The following is a 13,379-nucleotide window of genomic DNA, read 5'->3' on the forward strand; positions in this document are numbered from 1 at the left end:
CATATAGTCAAAAACAATGCAATGTGTTGGTGCAGTTTCGATGTTTTCGACATAGGATAATACTTTCATTCTTCATTCAAATAATATTAGCTTTAGACTACTGTTATGAAAACTCTTTTCTGTTCACTTTTAACATGATGTTATTAAAACAACCCCCAGTCAGGACCTAGAACTTGAGATTCTGTATAGTATGCGCAGTCACTTTGTAGTTAATTCGAAAATAATTGAATAGCTCTATGCGTTTTTTCAGACTTTAAATAAAGTTTTGATTGGAAAAAAAATTGATAATATTTTGGTTTCAGTAGTTTCAAGTCACATTATCCACTCCTGAAAATTAATTTATTAGAACAAGTACTGACAAGGAAGGATTCATAGTAACTGAATTAATTTAGTGATACTGCAAAGAGTAATTTTTTATCTAAGTTTGCTTTTGTATATATTTCTCCCAGTAAAAAAGTAAGGTGATCATACATTCAAAGCACCACTACAAAAAATCTAAGATCAAAGCAGTTTTAACATCAGCTAATATTCTGTTTACGCTACAGTATTTTATCTTGTGAAGTAGTACTGATAAAATGGTATGTGTAGGTACAAATCTGAAAGGCACAAGCTGCCTCATAGACTTTAAAAGCTGAACATTTCACTCAGAGTGCACATGTAAACATATTTCACACCCAAACAGACACTTTTCCGTTTAAATACTGTTTGAGTTCCAGTTCCTTTACTTTGTGTGCTGCAGCTGAATAGAGCACTGACAAATCTGTCTGCCTTACTGCCTTTCCTGGCTATCAAATTCCCTTTAAGGTTCTATTAAATCTTGAGAGCACTTGGCCTATACTCAGATTTTACCTTCTAATCAAGTAAGGCTGGAATTGCTTTAAAAATAAAAAAATTACCACTATCTAATTCAGAAACTGTATACTGCAATTAGTCATTGTTATATAAGCATTATGCATTATATAAGTATTTTGAGTTTAAATAAATTTCAGATAGTGCAACACGTATTTCATTAAGTGGCCCAACAGCTCACATGAGTTAAGTGGTACATCAAGTCGCAGATTTTGATTAAATAAGAAGTAGAATATGAAGATGAATGTGGAAAAGATGCTGCAAAACTTAACAATGTCCTTTGGGATTTCTGCCACAAGCCTTCTTCTCGTACTCCTGTTACCATGTTAACTTTCAGTGCATTAGCAACCTGTATTCTCCTTTAGCTAGATATAGTTCACAGAAGCACATCTAGTAGTTCCATAACCCTTTGTAGGAAAGGAGCAATGAAACCATCTATTGGTTTCCAGGTGTATGATCTATGGTGGCACATATTTGTGCTAGCAGCAAATTCAGGACATTTGCACAGGTTATTTGAGGTCTACAGTACATAGTACTTTAAGAAAATGTCAAAGGTCACTGTTAACTACTGAAATGCTTAAAGATTGTTCAGACTCAAGTCTTATATAGTCATACAAGCCATGTGGTATTATATTTATTTTCCTTACCTTGAAACACAATGGCTCATGGATTATCTAAATATTTGAAATGAACTTTATCTGACATTGACAGCAAGAAACACAGCAATTCTGTTTACAACAAAATTAACAGGCACTCGAGTTTCAAGCATTTTTTTCACTACAGCTTACTTTCTTCTTGTGTAATGTTTGAAATAGGATACGTTATGACTTTGTGTCACGCATTATGTGTTGCACTGTCTGGAGAGTAGTAGCCACATTAGATGATGCCAAGCTTTAAGTGTTGTTGATGATCTAACACAATGAAGTGTGATAGAGATTGAAAAAAACAGGCACACTCAAATCGGCAGCTTTGCACTCTCAATGGACTGTTCTAATGACTGTTTTCTCATTAGGGAATTATTTGCAGGAAATGTTACATAGGCAAGTACATTTATGATGTTGAAAGAAAATATTCCCCTAGTGTACTGTGGTCAACTGACCTACTTAGTAATGGTGAAAAAAGTATTTTTTTTCCTTGGGTCAGCATTGATTCATTCCAAAAACCTATACCATATTTTAATGTATTCTTTTTTTTTTTTGTCAAGCACATAATATGAGCACATTCATGTACCTCTTTACTATTAATTACTTAATTTAAGGAATATTAGTTCTCTCTGTTCATTTCATCTGGGCCGTAATTCAGCTAATGATAGAAGTCGGCCTATTTATCTTACTTTAGTTACAAACCAGTTTTGTTGTATTTTAATCTACAACAAAAATAAGTAGAAAAGCATGTCATTTTTAATGTAGTGCTGGTAGGCAGAGCTCAGAGGATGGCATAACCTATGAATAATCCTGCTGGTTTAGCCTTTCTGTACCAGTTTGCATGCCATAAGTTGAATGTTTAAGTTTTTCAGTAGATATCAAAATTTCACCACTGATATCAGCTCATTAGAGCTGTTTGGAATTATCAACACAGCCATTTGAACAGTTGTCTATTAGCAACAGCAAAGCATACCGGTTATTTGATGGTAGTAGGAGCATTGCATACAGTCCTATGATGGTAGTAAGAGCAATGAGTACCAGTCCTATGATGGTAGTAAGGGCAATGAGTACCAGTCCTATGATGGTAGTAAGAGCAATGAGTACCAGTCCTATGATGGTAGTAAGGGCAATGAGTACCAGTCCTATGATGGTAGTAAGGGCAATGAGTACCAGTCCTATGATGGTAGTAAGGGCAATGAGTACCAGTCCTATGATGGTAGTAAGAGCAATGAGTACCAGTCCTATGATGGTAGTAAGAGCAATGAGTACCAGTCCTATGATGGTAGTAAGGGCAATGAGTACCAGTCCTATGATGGTAGTAAGGGCAATGAGTACCAGTCCTATGATGGTAGTAAGGGCAATGAGTACCAGTCCTATGATGGTAGTAAGGGCAATGAGTACCAGTCCTATGATGGTAGTAAGGGCAATGAGTACCAGTCCTATGATGGTAGTAAGGGCAATGAGTACCAGTCCTATGATGGTAGTAAGGGCAATGAGTACCAGACCTATGATGGTAGTAAGAGCAGTGTGTACCAGTCCTATAATGGTAGCAAGAGCATGCATACCAATCTTATGTTGGTAGTAAGGGCAGTATGCACTGGTCAGTCCTATGATGGTAGTAAGGGCAGCATATACCAATCCTACAATGGTAGCAAGGGCAGCACATACCAGTCCTATGATGGTAGTAAGAGTAGTGTATACCTATCCTATGATAGTAGTAAGGGCAGTACATACCAGTCCTATGATGGTAGTAAGAGCAGTGTATAGCCAATCCTATGATGGTAGAAAGGGCAGTACATACCAGTCCTATGATGGTAGTAAGACCATGCATACCAATCTTATGACGGTAGTAAGGGCAGTACATACCAGTCCTATGATGGTAACAAGGGCAGTGCGCACCAGCCAGTCCTATGATGGTAGTAAGGGCAGGGTGTACCAGCCCTATGATGGTAGTAACAGCATGCATACCAATCCTAACATGGTAGTAAGGGCAGTACATACCTGTCCTATGATGGTAGTAAGAGCAGTACATACCAGTCCTATGATGGTAGGAAGGACATTATGCACCAGACAGTCCTATGATGGTGGTAAGAACAGTATGCACTGGTCAGTCCTATGATGGTAGTAAGAGCATGCACACCAATCCTATGATAGTAATAAGGGCAGTGCATACCAATCCTATGATGGTAGTAAGAGCAGTGTGTACCAGTCATATGATGGTAGTAAGAGCAGTGCATACCACTCCTATGTTGATAATAAGGACAGTGAGTGCCAATCCTATGATGGTAGTAAGGGCAATGCATAGAAGTCCTATGATGGTAGTAAGGGCAATGCATAGAAGTCCTATGATGGTAGTAAGTGCAGTGTGTACCAGTCCTATGATGGTAGTAAGGGCAGTGTGTACCAATTCTATGAAGGTAGTAAGAGCAGTGTGTACCAGTCCTATGATGGTAGTAAGGGCAGTGTGTACCAATTCTATGATGGTAGTAAGAGCAGTGAGTACCAGTCCTATGATGGTAGTAAGAGCAGTGTGTACCAGTCCTATGATGGTAGTAAGAGCAGTGTGTACCAGTCCTATGATGGTAGTAAGAGCAGTGTGTACCAGTCCTATGATGGTAGTAAGGGCAGTGTGTACCTATCGTATGATGGTAGTAAGGGCAGTGCATACCAGTCCTGTGATGGTAGTAAGGGCAGTGCATACCAGTCCTATGATGGTAGTAAAAACAGTGTGTACCAGTCCTATGATGGTAGTAAGGGCTGTGCATTCCAGTCCTATGATGGTAGTAAGGGCAGGACATACCACGTCTATGATGGTAGTGCATACCAGTCCTGTGATGGTAGTAAGGGCTGTATTGACCAGTCCTATGATGGTAGTAAAGGCAGTGCATACCACTTCTACAACTGTAGTAAGGGTAGTGCATTCCAGTCCTAAGATTTTAGTAAGGGCACAGCGTATCAGTCCTATTACGGTAGTAAAAGCGTAGCCCTCTGGCCATCCTTACTCAAGTATGCCAACTCTAACCCTTCCTGTATCCCCAGTCCTACACATTCCCTTATGGATAAACACTTTCCTTAACAATGCCACTAAAAAGACACACACACACACCAACGCATACACACATTACTATATCTATGCCACTCCTTGGCCCTCACTTTAACCCTAACTTGCAAACACTTGCACAGGCACAGACTCCAATCTGTAATGCCAAAACTTTCAGTATATTGAAAAGTTTTGTTATTAACACACATTATACTTCTGAATACTGCAAGAGATATTCCCTGCAGCAAAGGAATGTCTAATGCTTTTTATAAATGTATACAGCAGCAAACTGTGGAAACAATGTGAGCAATCGACAGAGTGAACCATGCCTATATAAAGATATATATGTACACACACACACACACACACACACACACACACACACACACACACACACACACACACACACACACACACACACACACACACACACACACACACACACACACACACACACACACACACACACACACACACACATACACACACACACACACACACATGCACACACGCACACACACACGCACACACACACACACACACACACACACACACACACACACACACACACACACACACACACACACACACACACCTGAACTAACTGAAATTCGATTTAATGTCTCATCCGATGGATGGTTTATTATTAATACACACCCCCACTTACCATTGCCACATTACCTGTACCATGTTGACACATACACAGACACACAGACATGCACACAAAGTTTTCTGGTTAGCCTGCAAGCTAAAGGTCATATAGGAGAGCCATAAAATTGCTAGCTATACTACAGTAAAGGAATCTTTATCATGGATACACTAGCAGGAATGAAGAGAATTTTGCCTATGAAATAAAGGAGTGCTCTCAGTAATGATTGTGAAGGCTAACAAGATAGAAAATAACATGGAGACAAAAACTGGTGTGAGGGTTACACTGAAGCCTTGAGAGATACCAACATCACAGAGACAGCGAGAGGAGTTCTAAAGTTTTACAAGCTAAGGATGACAGAAGTGTTAAGAAAGTGAATGAAAGAGCCCAGTATTCTTAGGTCCTAAATCTGATAGAAGCATTAGATTCTATAACAACTTCAGGAAACTAAAAATTATTTCAATGTTTGATAGTTATCTGGTGCTCACAGTTGATAAGTTGAAAGCAAACATAGGAAAATTCAGATACTGAACCCCACCAGACTTAACGAAGGGATACTAACAGATACAACTTACCCCTCTCTCAAAGAAAAGACACCCTTCTTAAGTCCTGGTGATCTATTTCCATACATTTGTCCTGTATATGGAACTCCAGCTATCTTTCAGAGCTTTATGAATAAAAATACAGAAGTCTCACTTCCCATATGATGCAAACATGGAAGATGTGGTCAGTCATTAAAAGGACTGGGTGTCTGACATCAAAAGTGCAGCCCATGTTAAAATCTATTAAATAGACAGATTTGATCATGAATGCTAAGAAAGGAAAATTAGCCATATTGGAAGCCAAACATTTGAGATGTTTTATAGAAAGTGGAGTGGTAAAACTACAACTAGGAAAACAGTGGCCACAGAATATTGGCCTATACTTACCGCTAAAAGGTGAAGGTTTTCCATGGCTTGGACTGGCACTACAAAAAGTTTTTACTTCATTTTGCAACCATTGCATGTCCTTTGACAGCTATAACAAAAGAATGGGCCCCTCAACATGTAATTGTCTCTTGAGGCAGGCAGAGCATGTAATGGGCTTTAAAGGATTTTATATTGTAAAATAATATTAGTGACCTTTCATTTTACAGTGGAATTTATCCTCCATATATAGATGCCTCATAGGTAGGTTCATTAGCAGTCTTGTCCCAAGATATTGAAGATGAAAATCACCCTGCATACTATATTACAAGAAAACTCATCAACACTAAAAAAACATTCAGCTAAGAGACAGACAGTGAGAGTGTATTGTAGTAAAATAGACCTTCGATCCCACAAAATATTATTTATCAGGTATGTATTTTAACTTGATAAGCAATCATGCCTTACTACAATGGCTGAGTAAACAGACAGGATGACAATACAAATTTTGTCGCTGGACACTATCCCTCTATATCATCCAATACACAGTAACCCACAGACCAGGAATGGCTGAAATAGACTACAGAAAGTCAATAAAACCCAAAAAGTTAGAAGTCTGGTAAAACAAATAAAGATAGTAATTAGGACTGTTCATAGAAATAAATGCACTATAACAGAAGTAAATTAATAACAGATAAACCCCGGGATTCATGAAGCTCGGTGCAAGGCCAGAGTTAGGCTTGCACCGACCGTGTGGCGTGAAGATGACGCAGTAGCGCCAAATGCATATTAATGAAGGCGCACTGCCACCACAGCCACGTGCATAGGAAACAAGCGCGAGTGCATAGGGCGTGTCAAAGTGCCACATGGAGGCGTGGAAATGTCAGCTATCAACTTGCAACCTAAAATGCTTGCATATAACAATTTGCATGCAATAGTAATCCCATCTGTCAGTGTCCATGGATACTGAAACGTATGCAAAGCATGCAAGACAGTTCCTGCGAACACAAAATGAAGAAGCAAACACAAATGCACGGTAGGGAATAACGGGTCCCCATCCCTCGGACAAATGACATTGAAAACCGTGTGCCCATAGTCCAACGCAGTGTAGATAGTTATACCAAGTGGAAGTGAAATGCATCATGTTAGCGCACCGCCAATAGCTACGTCCAGCCCAATGGTCAGGATCAGCAGCTGTCCCACATTGTGAGGGAGAGTACACAGCTGGGCAGATGTGTCCATAACAAAACCACGATAAATGTAAATATCTAGCGACCGTATGACAGAATTATATCCAACAATGCATGTAATAGTCACATACAATAAGTATGTCTGTATTTAACAGACCATATGTGACAAGAAATAGAATAAGCAAGAAAACGAAACAGAAGGAGCATATAAACCGCTACAACAATAAGGCAACATGTAGGCTTAAAGGAACAGTATTATCCATAGCGTTGACTGTGGGTATGTGTTGTCTAGTACAATCGGATATGTGTCCGGAATATATCCCATCCTGGACATAGGAAAAGGTGGCACCCTACCAATGATCAGAGCAGTCAGCCAAAATCCGCACATATGCGGTCCAAGCCGTACTTGTCAGGATGTGTCACAGTTGAACAGGTATTACCCGGGTGTACCAACCATGTCATGAAAGTTAAGTATGGGGTTGTACCTATGTGCGTGATGTATAGCATGTGGAAGGTGAAACATGCCAGGGTAGTCCACACAACCATACAGGTACCTGACATGTGTAGTGCATGCAATGTGTTACCTTGACCGTGTCATGGGTCATCAACCAAAGCAGTGATGGATGGAGTGTCAGGAATATGTGTGTGGGGGGGATGGGTAATGGTATAATCCTTAAAGGCGAGACTGTGTCGTATGCAGAATAGGTGAACTGGAGGTGTATGAGGGAGCAGCGGGTGAATCAGAAAGAAACAAAAAAAGAACATGTATACACATCTGCAATATGACCTGACAGGCCATACTGTAGAACACAATCCCACAAACATATGAATATTAAAATGTGCGATACAAATGTACAGAAATGTCACCGCATCGCACTCCACAGATTGGTCCTGATGGAACCGGCCCATTCAAATGCAACACACCTGGATGCATAATGGAATACCCATCATCCCCTCCACAGCACACAACCCGGCCCCATACCTGAACATCCACCAAATCCAGCCATACTTGGCCTACTAGCTTGGCACAGCCACATCTACACATAGTGATCACTACTCATATGTAGTAGGCAGTGTCACCCTAGGCAGTTTCAGGATTGCAAACTATGTATCCCTTGCATGTAAAACCCCCAACACATTTTCGTAAAGCCAAAAGAATGGTCGGTATTGGTCTTGTTAAATTTTTGGATATCCCTCATGGGATAAGTAACTTGTGTAAACATCAGAATGGGTATCAAGTCACGATATCCAGTCCTGTAGACATCTGGACAAAAGTCTGAATGTGCAGTAGTGGTGCACGAGACTGTCCAGCCCTAGATGGTCATGCAGAACCTACTATCCATGATCAAACACCTGCCCGTGATGCATGTGTCCCCACATGAATAATCGAGAAAATATATTGTACACATTTGCATAGTGGCACTTGTAAATAGGGTGATGAAGGCACTGACATAAACAGGATACCCCCTGATCCACTGTGTGAGGGGCAGTCACTGTGTGGGTAGGTGTGTCCTGACCAACAATGGTACAATGCCAAATGTCCTGTGATTGTAGGAAATAACTATGTACCATACTGCATGTAACAGTTGCCTAATGCAGTCATGTCAGCATAGAAAATACGTAATTCATACAACAGACTAACAACTAAAGTGCTAAAGGTATAGGCTCTCAGCTAGGAAAATAATGAATGTTCTAAACCTGCACTGACTGTGGGTATGCGTTGGCCTAAACAATCTGGTGTCCCCAGAATATATCCCAACCTGTACATATGACAATGTGTCAACCCTACCAATGGTCAGAGCATTCGCACACTAACTGGCCAGCCTCTTAATCACTCACAAAGCCAGTGACCTTTGGAGGAAAGGTGTTGAATGAGAATGACTACTTACAACAATTAAGAGTAATAGATGCATTTAACTGCAGAAAATAAGTAGTAATACGAATCTGTCAACACGTTCCAAGTTAATAGTACTAATATGGAAGAAGTGTCCATGATTGTCCCTGATTTGTCATAGCCTTGTCCCTGTCACTGTAGAAATTAGTCCCTGAGTATCACAGAGGTCCGTACACATATGTACAGCAACCAACTGTCACATTTGTTGATGGGACTATTGCATACCTGTAGTGAATTTATAACTAATGTCCAGAATAATATTCATTGTATATATAAATTAATGAAATAGTCAAATGTGAAGGGAAACATGTGGAACCCTATGGAAGAAGTGTCCATGATTGTCCCTGATTTGTCATAGCCTTGTCCCTGTCACTGTAGAAATTAGTCCCTGAGTATCACAGAGGTCCGTACACATATGTACAGCAATCAACTGTCACATTTGTTGATGGGACTATTGCATACCTGTAGTGAATTTATAACTAATGTCCAGAATAATATTCATTGTATATATAAATTAATGAAATAGTCAAATGTGAAGGGAAACATGTGGAACCCTATGGTAGAAGTGTCCATGATTGTCCCTGATTTGTAATAGCCTTGCCCCTGTCACTGTAGAAATTAGTCCCTGAGTATCACAGAGGTCCGTACACATATGTACAGCAACCAACTGTCACATTTGTTGATGGGACTATTGCATACCTGTAGTGAATTTATAACTAATGTCCAGAATAATATTCATTGTATATATAAATTAATGAAATAGTCAAATGTGAAGGGAAACATGTGGAACCCCCCCTCACCCTGTATTATGTAGTGGAACCACTGTCCGCCTTATATTATGTAGTCAGAGGTGCCCAAACACCTGCATCTGTAAACACAGCTAGAATGTTAAAATCTGGTCTAACTCTGTCCATGTACTATGTCTGATATTTGAACAGGTACAGGGCAGTTCTAGTCACCAGTCAGACAAGCCTAAACCCAGACCAGCACATGAACACCCTGACAATCAAACACACGTATGTGCGAGGACTATAAGCGTAGGAGTTCTGAATATCCTTGGAGTGAGTAGACATGCAGCACGGGTCCAGAGCAGTAGGAAATAGGGAATGTCGGAAGTATAGTTCTGTGGTTTTCCCAGCAGGAGAATGGATGCCTGCTGTGTAAGTGAAGCGGTGAGGTGTATGTCAGAGTAGCTATGAACCATGGGTATAGATATAAATGAGGCAGAACAACAATAGTGTAGTGGTTAGAGCATCCGCCTAAAGTAAAGGCATTCCCGGTTCAAGTACGACTATAGCACATATTAATTTATTGTGTAATGGATGCCTCTGTGCTGTAAAGCCAACATTTATACATGTAAAGGTGACCATGTGTCTCACATGGGGCCGTTAACCAGATTCCACCAATCAAAGTGGTACTTTCATAAGGAATAAGGCACATGTAATCACAAAGAAGTGGCAGTAAACATATGTAACTCACAATAAGTAGATGCAAGTGCATCTGCGCATGAGTAAGCAGCTTGTAGCATAGCAAATGAATGTTGTCTTGTACAGCTGTAACTTTTATATAGATAGATAGATAGATAGATAGATAGATAGATAGATAGATAGATAGATAGATAGATAGATGTGTGTATAGATAAATATCCACAGACATAAAAGAAATATGCAATTATATATCTATATTTATTTTTTTTATTATTTTATTTAACATTTGTTGACTGGGAATGTCCGACTAGGTTCCACAGATCCTGTTTTCAATGGAGGCCTGGGGAGAAATGCTCCAGAAGCATGTTTTTTTTTTTAGAATGTGGGAGGAAATCAGAGTACCCAGAGGAAACCCACACGAACGCAGGGAGAACATGCAAACTCTACACAGAAGGCACCCCAGCTGAGAATCGAACCGGAGAACCTCTTGCTGTGAGGCGACAGCATTAACTGCTGCACCACTGCGCCGCCCTATATACCCGCAAATCATTTGTAATCCGGAACATCAGGAAAGGCACGTATGTGCAAATATGAATGGATGGAGACCCTGTGAATACAAGAGGCTGTACAAAATGTGTGTAGGGCCCCAATGCTCTGGAGAGGGCAATGTGTAAAGGTGTGTCATGGCTGCGATATCAGGTGGATAATGGCTGTTATGCGTGAAAACTCAACACGGGTGTGCTGGAGAAACTATGGATATGCGATTATGGACACAGGAGTGCTAGGGTATGTTGTGCCAGTTGCGATGGAGCGGCCTGTGGAGGTCAGCTAGTACATAGGTGCGATTCCCAGATAGAGCGTCATCTCCGTGGAGACATGCGTGAATGGGCATACCGTCGTCGGAGGTTGTGCATCAAGGCTGGCAGCCCGGAACATAAAACCTATCTGCCAACCATGAGCAGAACGGAATTCTGCTGTGACAACCCCAAACCGGGAAAAGCAGAAAGGCACAATTACATAGAGACATCAATATGTTGACGTACAGTCTCTGTAACACAAGCACTCATTCTATTAACATTAATAATATGAATGTGCACAGAAACAAACACAGGAGCAGGAATAATAGGCTGCGCATACGAGTAATAGGTCGAATGACACTGTATCACATCACACTTATCAGCGGTACCCCAGACATGAAAAACGTGCAACATCTGTCCGCTGTATAATGTGCAGTATACTGATCACAAGTTCACCGGAGTGAAGTGTCAGTGTCATAATGACTAAGGCAATAGTATGCTGTTGAAGCAGAGATGAAATCAAATATGATTGTGTAAGTGTCTATTATATTATATTATATTATATATTATATTATATTATATTATATTATATTATATTATATTATATTATATTATATATTATATTATATTGTGTGTATGTCTGGGAAATGTATTGGTTAACGAACACACAGACGTATATATAGATAAAAAAATATATATATATAGATATATATATATATATATATATATATACACACACACACACACACAAAGATATATGCATATATATATATATATATATATATATATATATATATATATATATATATATATATAGATAGATAGAAATATATACACATACACACATACAACGGTGGTGGTGCTGCAGTAGCGTTGTCTTCTCACAGTTAGACGTTGCCCATTCGATTCTCTGATTCTCAGAGCGTGTGTCTCTTCTGTGTGGCGACATGCATGAACGGGCGTTCCTTCGTTGAAGGTTGTGCGTTAGGCCCGGCAAGCCAGCACGTAAAACTCTACTGCCAATCATTGGCGGACCGGAGTTCCGCTGTGGTGACCCCTAACCAGGAAAAGCCGAAAGACACAAACAAACAGCAGGTATTGATATATATACACATACACACAAAACAAATATATAAATAATACATAAACACACAAAGACATACTCGGAGGCTCTGAGTAAAAATTTACCTAAACAGCAGAGGCCTCCAAAGCAGACACCCAAACAACTGCTACCTCAAGACACCCCACAAGCAACACATAAACCACAAAAGCAGTGTGCAAAGCAGTCACAGCCCTTAAGGCCAAATACAACACCAAACATACTTGTCATAGGTGACTCCATAGTCAGACACTCTGACGTCCCACTCACCAGGCTGAACAAGGAGAGGGTCACAGTAAGCTGCCTATCGGGCGCTAGAATCCGCCACATAACACAAGCACTCGGCTCACTCCACAGCAAGTACAAATATGACACAGTCATTGTCCATGCTGGTGTGAACGACCTGAGACGCACTCCCTGGACTACATGAAAAGAGACATAGAGGAGCTCTCTGATTATGTAGCCCAGGCAGGTATGACCCTAACCCTGAGCAGTATCCTTCCTTCACCAAGAATGATGCCACAATATAGAGACAAGATGATCAGCTTTAACAATTGGCTTAATGTCTGGTGTCATTCAAAGGGGATCCAGTGTCTGTCTGCCTGGGATGACATGCTTGACAAGCCACGCTGCTTCGCAAGGGACGGCTTGCACCTGTCACCCTGGGATTCGGATATTGGCTAAGGCTCTTGCCACCCCATAGTGCCTTTTTAGGCAAGGCTCAAATTCTAAACCTACCACCCTAGAAAACAAAAATGGGAAGAAACTGAGGGTAATGCTGCTCAATGCCAGAAGTCTAAATCTCAAAATGCACACTGAGCCCTTCTCAGTATGGAGAACATCGATGTCTGTGCTGTAACTGAAACCTGGTTCAAGGCTCCTGAG

Source organism: Protopterus annectens, chromosome 1.part2, assembly GCF_019279795.1.
Source record: "Protopterus annectens isolate FY-2018-M chromosome 1.part2, PAN1.0, whole genome shotgun sequence".
Classification (NCBI taxonomy): domain Eukaryota; kingdom Metazoa; phylum Chordata; order Ceratodontiformes; family Protopteridae; genus Protopterus; species Protopterus annectens.